The sequence below is a fragment of the Rhinoraja longicauda genome, chromosome 7 (genome assembly GCF_053455715.1).
Source record: "Rhinoraja longicauda isolate Sanriku21f chromosome 7, sRhiLon1.1, whole genome shotgun sequence".
NCBI classification, from domain to species: domain Eukaryota; kingdom Metazoa; phylum Chordata; class Chondrichthyes; order Rajiformes; family Arhynchobatidae; genus Rhinoraja; species Rhinoraja longicauda.
The window spans coordinates 72,047,027-72,060,896 of NC_135959.1; the positions used below are offsets into that span (position 1 = coordinate 72,047,027).

The 13,870-nt window shown below is 44.7% G+C and overlaps 1 protein-coding gene across 5 annotated transcripts in view; it reads right to left on the minus strand.

Annotated features, from left to right (window-relative positions):
• LOC144595377 (short transient receptor potential channel 4-like) overlaps nucleotides 1-3,343 on the minus strand; it is a 93,820-nt gene extending 90,477 nt beyond the window's left edge. The window contains exon 1 of one of the 5 annotated variants that reach the window (XM_078402841.1): nucleotides 3,268-3,343. The gene's annotated coding sequence lies outside the window, so the exon portion shown is untranslated. Of the gene's footprint in view, nucleotides 1-2,739; nucleotides 2,994-3,071; nucleotides 3,206-3,267 lie in introns of those variants that run through there. The other 4 variants (XM_078402842.1, XM_078402840.1, XM_078402839.1 and 1 more) reach the window with 4 other exon arrangements.
• Nucleotides 3,344-13,870: the final 10,527 nt, after the last annotated feature.

A 13,870-nucleotide genomic window follows, 5' to 3' on the forward strand; every position in this document is an offset into this window, starting at 1 on the left:
ACCAAAGTGCTGCACATCTGACTAGGAAAAAAAGAAACACAGTGGCAGGCAGCCAAACACAACGGCGCGGCCATCTTGAACAAAATGTTAATTCAATCACCCACAGTCCAACAACAAAAGCATTAAATAAACATCAAAATTACACCCCCAAAAAAACCCCAATATGTGATGTTATTCCCAGTACAACGTACAGAGATAAGCATTATAGAAAAGAGTGAAGAAATGGCTCAATGAGTACAGGAAAAACAATGCCATGTCAAGAACATCTATTGAGTACAAGGTCAATATAAACACCAATGTAGTTACTAAGATCAACAAGAATTCTAAGAAAAGACACAAAAAAACGCAGATGCTAGAATCTTGAGCAAAACACAAAATGCTGGAGGAACTCAACAGGTCAGTCAGCATCTGTGGAGGGAATGGACGTGATGTTTCAGGTCAGGACCCTTCTTCAGACTGATGGAGTACTGGGGAGAAAGCTGGAAAAGTGGGCACACCTGACCCACTGAGTGGTTTTCCAGCACTTTGCGCTTTGCTCAAGAATGCAAAGACCAGTTAATCGGTTAAGCACACAAAAATTATAAATATTGTTCAACTAGTTTTATGGTTTTATTTCAAGAGGGCCGCATGTTTGAATAAGTTTGACTTGTGATATATTTCATTGCGTGCATATTTTTGAAGCCTAAAACTTTCCATAACTATCCCACGCTCCTGCCCTAATCGTGGTTTATCTCCGAGAACCTGCATGCAAGAACAATTTCGAAAGCTGGTGGATCTATAATCAACGAAAGCATGACCAGCTACATTTTATTGGCCATGTTCCCGTCTTATGTACTCTCATAAACAGGATAATTCCGTGCAGTGCGTCTGCACAATGTCGTCGCCCACCACAGCCATCTCGTGTGATCACAAGCGAGCCGATTTCAATTATGGATTGTAAACATCTGATCCAAAAATACATATTCAATGAATTAAATATTAACATAAGTAATGCATTTGATGAATGTAAATGCTGCACGCATGCGGACGCATACTTTTTACGTTAAATTAGATTAATGTTGGAGAGATGTAGTTTAGAGACCGCCTGATCACAGTGCAGATAGCTTGATGTGTTTCTCGAACCAAGTACGATACATTACAAAACCAGCAGTAAAGTTTCCTCTCAAGTATTAGTTACTCCGTAATTATATCCGTTGATAGCAGTGACTCGCGGCTCATAAACTAAATCCTTTCTAGATGAACTAACCGATCACTGGGGCTTTCAAAACACTACATAAGCTTCCTTTCCTCATTTCGATCGCAAAACAGATCAGGTTGTTACAAACCGGTGATGATAAAGGAAAAAAGTGCTGCATCGGAATAACACCAATCCTTCACCAAACACTGCTGCACTCACACAACTTGCCTCTTTTAAAATATTAATATTTACATTATTATAAATTATTTGCATGATTTGCATGATTAAAGAGGACACTTCCCATCGTTTTGAGGTAGCAAAGGTAATGTGACTTTACAGTAACCCCCAGTCTGGTCTGGACAATGATACATTCGCTCAGCAGTTATCTCTGTGGGTCTGCACCCATACACACGCCCGTTGAAGATAATAACTGAATCAACCACCAACAAAATTAAACTTTGTAATCCTCCTTCACTAAATCAGTCCTGTAGATTTCCTTGTCTTAATATTTGATGTTATTCCTAGTATAGCATACAGGGATAATTTGCAACTTCACGCACCTTGCTGTACATTGAACATCGCAGGTTTGCAAACATGCGGTTTGAAAAATAATTTTAGCTTGGGATAACTTCGTACAATTTAATTGAACTGGAGGAATCCCAGGATTACTGAGGAGCTGCGTTGCCCAGCAGCGGCGCCCTTTACCGAAAATAAACCACGCCAGCCACTGACGCACTGCTTTAATAGTTTCACTGCGATGTAAAGTCAACAACAGGCGGGTATTATTCTGCAAAACTATCCATTTCACCGACCAGCAAAACGTGCTAAACTAACACAGATAGTTGCTGCACAGAATTAAATGCAACCATCGAATGGAAGGGAAATAATCTTGACACTTCCACCGCTCCCACGGTCTATGCTCTGATGCCAAATAAATTAAAACAGTACGACGCACAATCTTCCTAAAATAAAAGTGCAATATTCTATGCAACTCTGATTAAATACGTTTAAATACCAAGCCGTACAACCTTTTAAACAAAAAAAAGATACATTGCAGTATTCATTGCATTAAAATGGCTAAATGCATTAAAATGCCAAGATGCAGTTTTTTTAAATTACAATCTTCTGTACAAACTCGAAACCAAATGCATTAATCAATATGCACAACCTTTTAAAAGCGAAAAAAAGATGCATTGCAATATTCTATGCAAACTCTCGAAGCCAAATGCATTAAAACGCGCAACCTTTTCAAAACAAAGATGTATTTAAATATTCTAGGTTAGAGGACAAATGCATTAAAATATCAAGACGCACAACCTTTTAATAAAATAAAGATGCATGACAATCATCCATGCAAACTGAGATCAAATGCATTAAAATACAATATGCACAACCTCTTTTTAAAATATGCATGGCAACTCGACAAACCAACTCTGAGATCAAATCCATTAATATACCAAGACGCAGAACCTTCCTACACTTTTAAAAATAAAGACAGATTACAATATTCTATATTATACAAACTCCGAAGAGTAATACATTAAAATGCCAGGACGCAGAACCTTTTAAATTTAAAGGTGCATTCCAATCTTCTATGCAAACTCTGAAGGCAGCTGCGTTTTAAATAGCAGGACGCGCAATCTTTTTAAAATAATAAAGATGCATAGCATAGCATTTTTTTTACTCGTAAAGCACAGCGATGTCAACCTGGTATTCTAAAGCCGCAGCGTGATGTTTGTTTTGCCCACAGAGGGAGGGCGAACTGCAACCAAACCCTTCGGTGCCTCGCAGGTTCTGTCAGCGAACAGTGTCTGTTGCGCGCCTCAGCAACCGGCCGTCCCCCCCCGTCAAACACAACGTCACCCATTCCTTCTCTCCCGAGATGCTGCCTGACCTGCTGAGTTACTCCAGCATTTTGTGAATACATCCACCAACTCCCCGTTCTCGGCTGGGTCCCGAAGCAAGAGGCAGCGTGAGGTGATTTTCGAAGGGAAAAGCCTCCCTCACACACACGATGGAACCGAACGACGACGACGAAGGCGGCGGCGACGCGGAGCCTCGAGTTTCGCCCACCCACCCCGCGGACTCACGCTCTTCCCGCCCGCCCTGGCCGCGGGCACCGCGCATGTGCCACCACCGCGCGCACCAGCCGACCGGAGAGGCGCGTGGCAGTTGCGACCCCCCCCCCCCCCCCCCGCGCCCAACGGTCGACCCCCGCGCCCAACAGCCGCCCCCACCTCCCGCGCGCCAGCGAAGAGTCCAGCGGTCCCATAGAGTGTCCTATAGAGCACCCAGTGAATCCGGTGGTCCCATAGAGTGTCCTATAGAGCACCCAGTGGTTCCATAGAATGTCCCATAGAGCACCCAAAGTGAAGAGTCCAGTGGTCCCATAGTGTCCTATAGATAACCCAGTGAAGTCCAGTGGTCCCATAGAGTGTCCTATAGAGCACCCAGTGGTCCCATAGAGTGTCTTGTAGTGAATCCAGTGGTCCTAGAGTGTCCTCTAGAGCACACAGGGAATCCAGTGGTCCCATAGAGTGTCCTATAGAGCACCCAGTGGTCCTATAGAGTGTCCTATAGAGCACCCAGTGAAGAGTCCAGTGGTCCCATAGAGTGTCCTATAGAGCACCCAATGAATCCAGTGGTCCCATAGTGGCCTATAGAGCATCCAGCGAAGATTTCAGTGGTCTCATAGTGGCCTATAGAGCACCCAGCGACGAGCCCAGTGGTCCCATAGTGGCCTATAGATCACCCAGTGAATAGTCCAGTGATCCCATAGTAGCCTATGGAGCACCCAGTGAAGAGTCTGGTGGTCCCATAGTGTCATATAGAGCACCCAGTGAATCCAGTGGTCCCATAGAGTATCTTATAGAGTACCCAGTGAATCCAGTGGTCCCATAGCGTCCTATAGAGCACCCAGTGAATCCAGTGGCCCCATAGTCATAGAGCACCCAGTGAATCCAATGATCCCATAGAGTGGGCTATAGAGCGCCCAGTGCACCCAGTGGTCCCAGAGAATGTCCTATAGAGTACCCAATGGATCCAGTGGTCTCACAGTGGCCTATAGAGCACCCAGTGAAGAGTCCAGTGGTAAAACACATATTTTACATTATAGAATATAAAGAATATGATTATACAGCTTATTTTATATTATATTACAGATTTATATTTGTAGATTTATAGTAACACTAACCTATGGACTATGAGGTGGTGCAGAGGATAGAGCTGCTTCCTCACAGCGTCAGAGACCTTGATCCTGACCGGCAGTAATGTCTGGGGTTTGCACATTCTCCCCGTGACTGCATGGGTTGCCTCCAGCTTCTCCAGTTTACACCCACATCCCAAAGACGGGCGAATTTGTTGGTTAATTGGTCTCTAAAAAGGCCTCCATACCTTAGGGGCGCTGCCTCAAAAAGGCAGCCAGCATTATCAAAGACCCACACCATCCTAGCCACACTTTCATCCTGCTGCTACCATCGGGAAAAAGGTACAGGAGCCTGAAAACCGTGACCTCCGAGTTCAAGAACGGCTTCCTCCCAGCAACCATCTTGAATACTGCACAACATTAACCTCAGCAACTATGATCTTCTGTGGACTGTGTCTTTGGTTGCACTATGGACTTCAGTTTTGCACTATTATGGTGACCTAGTATTAAGGTTGTTAATTAATGTTTTTGATGATATATTATCTCTGTGTATGGAGTTTACGGGTCTGTTATGCTGCACCAAGTAAGAATTTTATTGATCCACTAGAACAGGGTAGTCCCGTTGGGCCCAAACCTCTCCTGCATTGGTCTAGCATCCTGCCCTCCCCCACCCCTCCTTCCCCTCCCCCACCCCTCCTTCCCCTCCCCTCCCCCCCTCCTTCCCCTCCCCCCTCCTTCCCCTCCCCTCCCCCCCCACTGACCCACTCCGCCCCCCTCAACCCCCTTATCCCCCCTCCTCCCCCTCACCCACTCCATCCTCCCTCAACCCCCCCTTATCCCCCTCTCCTCCCCCCTCACCCACTCCATCCCCCTCAACCCCCCTTAAAACTCCCCCAAACCTCTCCTGCAGTGGGTCTAGTACCCACCACCCCCATTCTACCCCTCCCCCTTCCCCCTCCCCCCACCCACCCTCTCCATTCCCCCTCAACCCCCCTTATCCCCCCCTCTCCTCCCCCCTCACCCACTCCATCCCCCCTTATCCACCCCTCCTCCCCTCCTCATCCACTCACCCACTCCATCCCCCCTCAATCCCACTTGAGGCGGTGGCAGCTCAAAGGCGACTGTCCCCTCATTCAGCAGCAGCGGCAGTGGCGGATCGACGGCGACAGTCGTTGCTTTGAGCGGGAAGAAGCCCCAGCGAACAACCAGCACGCTTTGAGTAGGAAGAGCCGGCAACCAATCAGAGTGGCTGCGGCGCTCCCCCACATGGGACCCGGAACAGCGACCAATCGGGTGTCGAGCGGGAGGTCGGAGCCAATCAATCGACCCCACGTGGGCGGGAGCAGCAGGAACCAATCAGGACACGCTAGACCCCACGTGGGGGGGAGGTGGTAGAGCCAATCAAATCACAATCTCAAAATGACGATCTCAAATGGCAACCCTCCCCCAACTGCGCACGCATGGATCCGGCGGCCATCTTACCAATGTGACGCAAGATGCACATAACATCAATGGGCCCCAACTGCGCAGGCTTGGACCCGTTGGGTTCCCATTGTGACGTCGAATGCGGCTGACGGGCAGGGTAGGTTGAAAAGGGATTTATTGAAGTTTAAAATATCAATAACTTAAAAAATATAACAACAATTTGAACGAAACCCTCCAGCACACCGCAGGACAATGGTGATTAAGGTGGGCCTAAAATTGTTGCGCTATTGTGTACCGTTTTGGCTGTATTTCGGGATCAAACTAATATACACCGATGAGCCAAAACATTGTGACCACTGACAGGCGAAGTGAATAGCATTGATTATCTTGTTACAATGGCACCTGTCAAGGGGTGGGATATATTGTGCAGCAAATGAACAGTCAGTTCTTGAAGTTGATGTGTTGGATGCAGGAGAAATAGGCAGGAGTAAAGACCTGAGCGACTTTGATTAGGGCCAAATTGTTATGGCCAGACGACTGGGTCAGAGCATCTCTGAAACGGCAAGGCTTGTGGGGTGCTCCTGGTCAGCAGTGGTGAGTACCTACCAACAGTGGTCCGAGGACGGACAAACCACAAACCGGCGCCAGGGCGTTGGGCGCCCAATGCTCATCGATGAGCGAGGGCAATGAAAGATAGCCCGTCTGGTCTGAATCGACAGAAGGTTACTTTAAAACAAGTCACAGAAAATTTTAATGCTGGTCATGGGAGGAATGTGTCACAATACACAGTGCATCGCACCCTGCTACTTATGGGGCTGCACACGGAGGATCAACAGCTTATTCGGCAGGTGGTCATAATGTTTTGGCTGATCTGTGTATATCTGTGTATATCTGTGAGAGTTTTAGTAATATAATAGATTGTCGGAACATATGACAATGAAACATTCTTGATTATCTCACGCTGCCTCAGAAAAGCAGCCAACATGATCAAAGACGGTCCACCTTGGTCATTCTTTCTTTTCCCCGCTCACGTCCAGCTGAAGGTACAGAAGCTTGAAAGCGCGCACTACCAAACTCAGGAACAGCTTCTTCCCTGCTGTTAACAGGCTTCTGAACACTCCTTCCATGAGCTAGAGTACTGTCCGATTCACCACTACCCCATTGCAGACATTGAACTTTATCCATGGAACTGATGCACCACAATGCTGAGAACTCTTTTCTGCACTGTGTCCCTCACCCTTTCCTCTACATATTGTACTTGAGTTTGGTTTGATTGTATTTGTTTATAATATTATCTGATCTGAACGAATAGCATGCAAAACAATTTTTTTTGTTGTACTTCGGCACACGTGACAATAATAAACTTGACTCTTGAATAGGTGGGTGGCAAGAAACTTGACTCTTGAATAGGTGGGTGGCAAGAACCTGGCCATGGAATGAGGTACAAGGTGGAATGCTAATGGCCACATGTGAGATAGGGGAAATAAGTGGAGGAATAGTATTGGTCATGGAAATTTTCTTTCTCTTTTTATGATCACCTTTAGACCTACCGACTCTGTTCCTCAAGCTGCTGTTTTATTAATTCCTTACTCTTTTTAATCTAAAATTGGTATTGTACCTTTAAACACCACGGATCTCCTTCTGTGTTGTATTAAAAAGATGGAAAACATCAACAGAGCCGTGATCATAAAATTGATTCCTAAGGATCAATTCCCATACTGAGCTAATCATTTTATCTCCCCTGCTCATTCCCATATTTTCCATATTGACCTTTCTGTCCTAGGCCTTCTCCATTGCCAGACCTTGCCAATGGTATTAACCCCATTCTCTGTGCCCCAATTGGATTTGCACGCACTTCACCCTTCCCCTTCCGTCCCTTTCTCCTATATTCCTTTCTCTGGATTCACAATTCACACCTCTTCTATCCTTAACTCACACCTCTATCTTTTCATCTTTGGCCTTTGTGCAACCGTCAATAAAAAACCCAGCTCACCTGTATCCACCTATCACTTGCCAGACCTCACCCTCCTCTAGCTTCCCTACCCCCTCCCCACAACCCACCACAGTAAATCTGATAAAGGGTCCCGACTCCAACGTGTTCGCCAGAGATGCTGCCTGACCTGCTGAGTTAGTCCAGCACTCTGTCTTGTTGTGTAAACCAACAATCTGCAGTTCATTGTGTCCACTAATGGATTCTTACCTTCCATCTGCAAGTAAAACCACTCATCATAATTGTCAATCCTCTGTTCAGTAAATAGTGTATCCGTTCTGCCATTCTTTCTTTTATCATTGGGCTTTTATTCCGCCTACTCATCCGTAATGTGACAGGTTATTAAACATTACTTAAAAGTATATGTAGACAACATCTATCGTGTTATCCACATTACATACTCCAGTAACTCAAATTGAATTAAGTTAGTCAAATGTGATTTAGTTCTGAAAAGCCTTCAGATATCAGTCCATGTTTTTCCAAGTGCTGATTAATGTTGGAGCTGAAAATCTGCAGAGGCTGCAATTCCAAAGCAAAAGTGGAAAATGCTTTAAGCTTTCAACAGTTGAAGCATGGATAGAAAAAAAGAGTCAATATTTCAGGTTAATTTGAACTGGAAAAGTGAGAAAACAATCATGCATCAAGTGGCAGAAAGGTGGAGAGTTGATAGTTTTTATGGTTACCTAGTATTACTGAAATTCATTTATTGTATCATTGATTATCATATATTTATTTGTATGCTCTTGCAATATTTGTGCAGAGAATTTGTTTTTTAAATTATATTTTCACTTTTGTACCTCTTGCCTGATGAAAGACGGGAGAAGAGGCAGGCTGAGAATCATCCTTGATTATGCTGATGGTTTTGCCAAGGCAGTGTGAAGTGTTGGTGGAGTAAATAGGAGGAAGGTTGTTGGTTTGTGTGATGGTCTGCACGGCGTTCACAATTCTCTCCTTTTTTTGCGGTCTTGCATAGATCTGTTCCCAAAATTCGCTGTGATGCATCCTGATAAAATGCTTAAGCCTTCTAAGGAAGTAGAGGCGTTGATGTGCTTTCTTAGCCATTGCTCTGATATGGCTGGTCCAGGACAAGCTGCTGGTGATATTTACTCCTAGGCACTTGAAGCTTTCAACCATCGCGCCTTTAACCGGGGTAGGTGTACTGCTTTGTTTCCTAAAGTCGATCACTATTTCCTTTGTCTTACCAACATTGAGGAAAAGGTTGTTGTCTTGACATTAGGTTACGAGGTATTCAATCTCCATTCTATACTACGTCTCGTCATTATTTGATATCTGGCCCACAATGGTGGTGTCATCTGCAAATTTGTAAATTTAGTTGAATTTGTATTGGCTGCACAGTTGTGGGTGTATAAGGAATAAAGCAGGGGGTTGAGAATGCATCCTTGTTGAGGGTTTGGAGGGATATAGGCCAAATGCGGGCAAATGGTAATAGTTTAGCTGGGGATTATTTTGATTGGGAATCAAGTATACATTGGGTGTCTATTGTTGGATCTTATGCCCCAAGTTTATTGTCTTTTTAACAGATATATCAAACATGGAATTTGAGGAATGAAGAGGTGTGAATTGTGAAACCAGAGTGGGGAATATAGGTTCTAAAGAAAGAGAGTAGGTTTTAGTGAATGATTCCTAGAGCACTTGAAAAAGATTCAGTGAAGATGTTTCTTCCGGTGGGAAACTCAAGGATATTATCTGAGGATTAGGGTTGACTACTTGACAGGGTTGAGAAGGAAATCATATCACGACAGGTTTTTAACGTTTGCTGTTGTCTACCCTAAAAGTTTTGGGTAGACTGATGGGACTGAAGGCTGATAAATCCCCAGGGCCTGATGGTCTGCATCCCAGAGTACTTAAGGAGGTGGCTCTAGAAATAGTGGAAGCATTGGAGATCATTTTTCAATGTTCTATAGATTCAGGATCAGTTCCTGTGGATTGGAGGATAGCAAATGTTATCCCACTTTTTAAGAAAGGAGGGAGAGAGAAAACGGGTAATTATAGACCAGTTAGTCTGACATCAGTGGTGGGGAAGATGCTGGAGTCAATTATAAAAGACGAAATTGCTGAGCATTTGGATAGCAGTAACGGGATCATTCCGAGTCAGCATGGATTTACGAAGGGGAAATCATGCTTGACAAATCTACTGGAATTTTTTGAGGATGTAACTAGGAAAATTGACAAGGGAGAGTCAGTGGATGTGGTGTACCTCGACTTTCAGAAAGCCTTCGACAAGGTCCCACATAGGAGATTAGTGGGCAAAATTAGGGCACATGGTATTGGGGGTAGGGTACTGACATGAATAGAAAATTGGTTGACAGACAGAAAGCAAAGAGTGGGGATAAATGGGTCCCTTTCGGAATGGCAGGCAGTGACCAGTGGGGTACCGCAAGGTTCGGTGCTGGGACCCCAGCTATTTACGATATACATTAATGACTTAGACGAAGGGATTAAAAGTACCATTAGCAAATTTGCAGATGATACTAAGTTGGGGGGTAGTGTGAATTGTGAGGAAGATGCAATAAGGCTGCAGGGTGACTTGGACAGGTTGTGTGAGTGGGCGGATACATGGCAGATGCAGTTTAATGTAGATAAGTGTGAGGTTATTCACTTTGGAAGTAAGAATAGATAGGCAGATTATTATCTGAATGGTGTCAAGTTAGGAGGAGGGGGAGTTCAACGAGATCTGGGTGTCCTAGTGCATCAGTCAATGAAAGGAAGCATGCAGGTACAGCAGGCAGTGAAGAAAGCCAATGGAATGTTGGCCTTCGTAACAAGAGGAGTTGAGTATAGGAGCAAAGAGGTCCTTCTACAGTTGTACCGGGCCCTGGTGAGACCGCACCTGGAGTACTGTGTGCAGTTTTGGTCTCCAAATTTGAGGAAGGATATTCTTGCTATGGAGGGCGTGCAGCGTAGGTTCACTAGGTTAATTCCCGGAATGGCGGGACTGTCGTATGTTGAAAGGCTGGAGCGATTGGGCTTGTATACACTGGAATTTAGAAGGATGAGGGGGGATCTTATTGAAACATATAAGATAATTAGGGGATTGGACACATTAGAGGCAGATAACATGTTCCCAATGTTGGGGGAGTCCAGAACAAGGGGCCACAGTTTAAGAATAAGGGGTAGGCCATTTTGAACGGAGTTGAGGAAGAACTTTTTCAGTCAGAGGGTGGTGAAGGTGTGGAATTCTCTGCCTCAGAAGGCAGTGGAGGCCAGTTCGTTGGATGCTTTCAAGAGAGAGCTGGATAGAGCTCTTAAGGATAGCGGAGTGAGGGGGTATGGGGAGAAGGCAGGAACGGGGTACTGATTGAGAGTGATCAGCCATGATCGCATTGAATGGCGGTGCTGGCTCGAAGGGCTGAATGGCCTACTCCTGCACCTATTGTCTATTGTCTATTGTCTATAAAAACTGTAGATGCTGAGCTACCCAAGGCTGAGGTAGTTAGAGGGTCTATTGTGTACGAGTTGGACCTGTCTGTGCAGGATGAATCTGAATCTCAAGAGTCAAGAGTATTTAATTGTCATCCACCTGTGACCGAACGGGTTTCTTCCGGGTGCTCTGATTCCTCCCACATCCCAAAAACCTGTGGGTTTATAGGTTAATTGGCCTCTGTAAATTGCCCCTAGTGTGTAGGGAGAGGATGAGAAAGTGGGGTAACATGAACTGGTATGAATGGGTGATCGATGGTCATCATGGACTGGGGGGAGGGCTCAAGGGGCTATTTCCATACTGTATCTCTCAATCAATCAATCAATAGACAATAGGTGCAGGAGGAGGCCATTCGGCCCTTCGAGCCAGCACCGCCATTCAATGTGTTCATGGCTGATCATTCTCATTCAGTACCCCGTTCCTGCCTTCTCCCCATACCCTCTGACTCCGCTATCCTTAAGAGCTCTATCTAGCTCTCTCTTGAATGCATTCAGAGAATTGGCCTCCACTGCCTTCTGAGGCAGAGAATTCCACAGATTTACAACTCTCTGACTGAAAAAGTTTTTCCTCATCTCAGTTCTAAATGGCCTACCCCTTATTCTTAAACTGTGGCCCCTTGTTCTGAACACGTTGGGAACATGTTTCATGCCTCTAACGTGTCCAACCCCTTAATAATCTTATACGTTTCGATAAGATCCCCTCTCATCCTTCTAAATGCAGTGAGGGGAAAAAATCTGTTTGACCCTGGGATTCTTCCCGATTAAAAATACAAAATCTAAAGCAGAGGTAAAAGTACAAATTGATAAAGCAGCCATGCCTTCGGAACACTCCAGGCAGATCTCAAACCGTGAGTGGAACACAGGAGCTGAGCACTCAGACGACAGAAAGAAAAAGAAAAGCAGCATTTGGAAGATCACTATAATGGAAAATCAATTGATTTTGATGAAGGGTCTTCAACTTGAAGCAGTAACTCTATTTCAAATTTACCAGCCAACTTGCTTGATGTTTCTAGCATTTTCTGCTTCTGTTGTAGAATAACATTAATTTACCAATACATTAGGTTCTTTTGTGCTGCTGACAATCTGCTGTCTCTCCCACAACATTTCTGGTTAGCAGCTGCAGTGTACTATGTGCATGAATCTAAGACTTTAATCCAACTTATGCAACCACACCTTCAACCCCAAATTTGGCTGAGATGTCACTACCATTTTAACCATATCTTACCTTTTTTGCTGCTTACTGGTTCAGCAGAACCCTTGATCTCTGGGCATCCACTTTTCTCTGTGGCGAAAGCTGGCAATGAATTTTGAAATAAAATCAACAGATATTTGATCTGGAATCCAATTTTCTCCTGAACTAAGCATAAGGCTGTGTATGAGAGATTAAAAAGACAGAATTTTGCAGGACATGCAGTCAGTTGTAAGATATTTGCCATACCCTGCATTTTGGACAGAAAGCTATAAGAGCACATGATTTACAGTTTTGATCGTATATACATTGTTGGCCTCCAGAGGGAGATAACTGGCTGTGGCCAGGGAATGGGCATTTGCATGTCTTTGATGCAAGTAAAATTGGTGTAAACAGATGGAGCTTAAGAAAAATAATTTGCAAGACATTCATCAACCATTGTTCATTCTCTATACTTCAGTAGGGCATGAGACGCAAGTAAAAAGTCACAATTACGCCATTCTCGCCCTCTGAATACTTCAGCATCATGGTGATATTTCTGGCAATGTTATGATTGATTAGGTAGCATCTGTAACCAAAAAGCAGCAGCATTGTTTTGTAACAAGGAAAATGTCATCAAAATGTGTATAAAATCATGAGGGGGAATAGATAGGGTGAGTCTTTTACCCAGCTGGTAGAGCTGCTACCTCACAGCACAAGAGACCTGGGTATGATTCTGTCCTCGGGTGCTGCCTGTGTGTAGTTTGCATATTTTCTCTGGGGCTGCATGGGTTTCTTCCGGGTGCTCCGGCTTCCTCCCAAATCCCCCAAATGTATAGGTTTGTAGGTCAGCCGACCTCTAAATTGCCCCTCACGTGTAGGGCGTGGGTGCGAAAATAGAATAACATTGAGCTAGTAGCAATGGTTAGCATTGACTCAATGGGCTGAAGGGTATTTTTCCATGCTGCATCCACGAATCAATCAATCAAATCAATCAAATGCTCTGACCAACCTTTCATAGCTTTAACCCACCCCTCTTTGTTTTTTCATCCTGGCTCCCCTCCTTAATCTATCAGTCAAATGCTTCTGTACAGTATACAGAAGGACTATCTGGATACTACTGGCATCATTCGATTACAGGAATTCCCTTTGTTCTATCCATCCCTCTCCCATGCTCTTCACAACTTAAAACCCATTCGTTTTCTCACTTGGAATGTAGAAACAAGGAACTGCACATACTGGTTTACAAAACGCACAAAGTGCTGGGGTAACACAGCAAGTCAGGCAGCATCTCTGGGGGACATGGATAATTATGTTTTGGGTCAGGACCTTTCATGACCCTTTGAACCATAGGCACTCGAATGGGCTCCAGCTATGCCTGCCTTTTTGTTGGTTATGTTGAACAGTCCTTGTTCCAAACATACACTAGCACCATCCCCCAGCTCAATTATATCAGCCACTATATCTGGGCTGCTTCCTGCACCCGTGCAGAACTCGTTGATTTCACTAAATTTACCACTAACT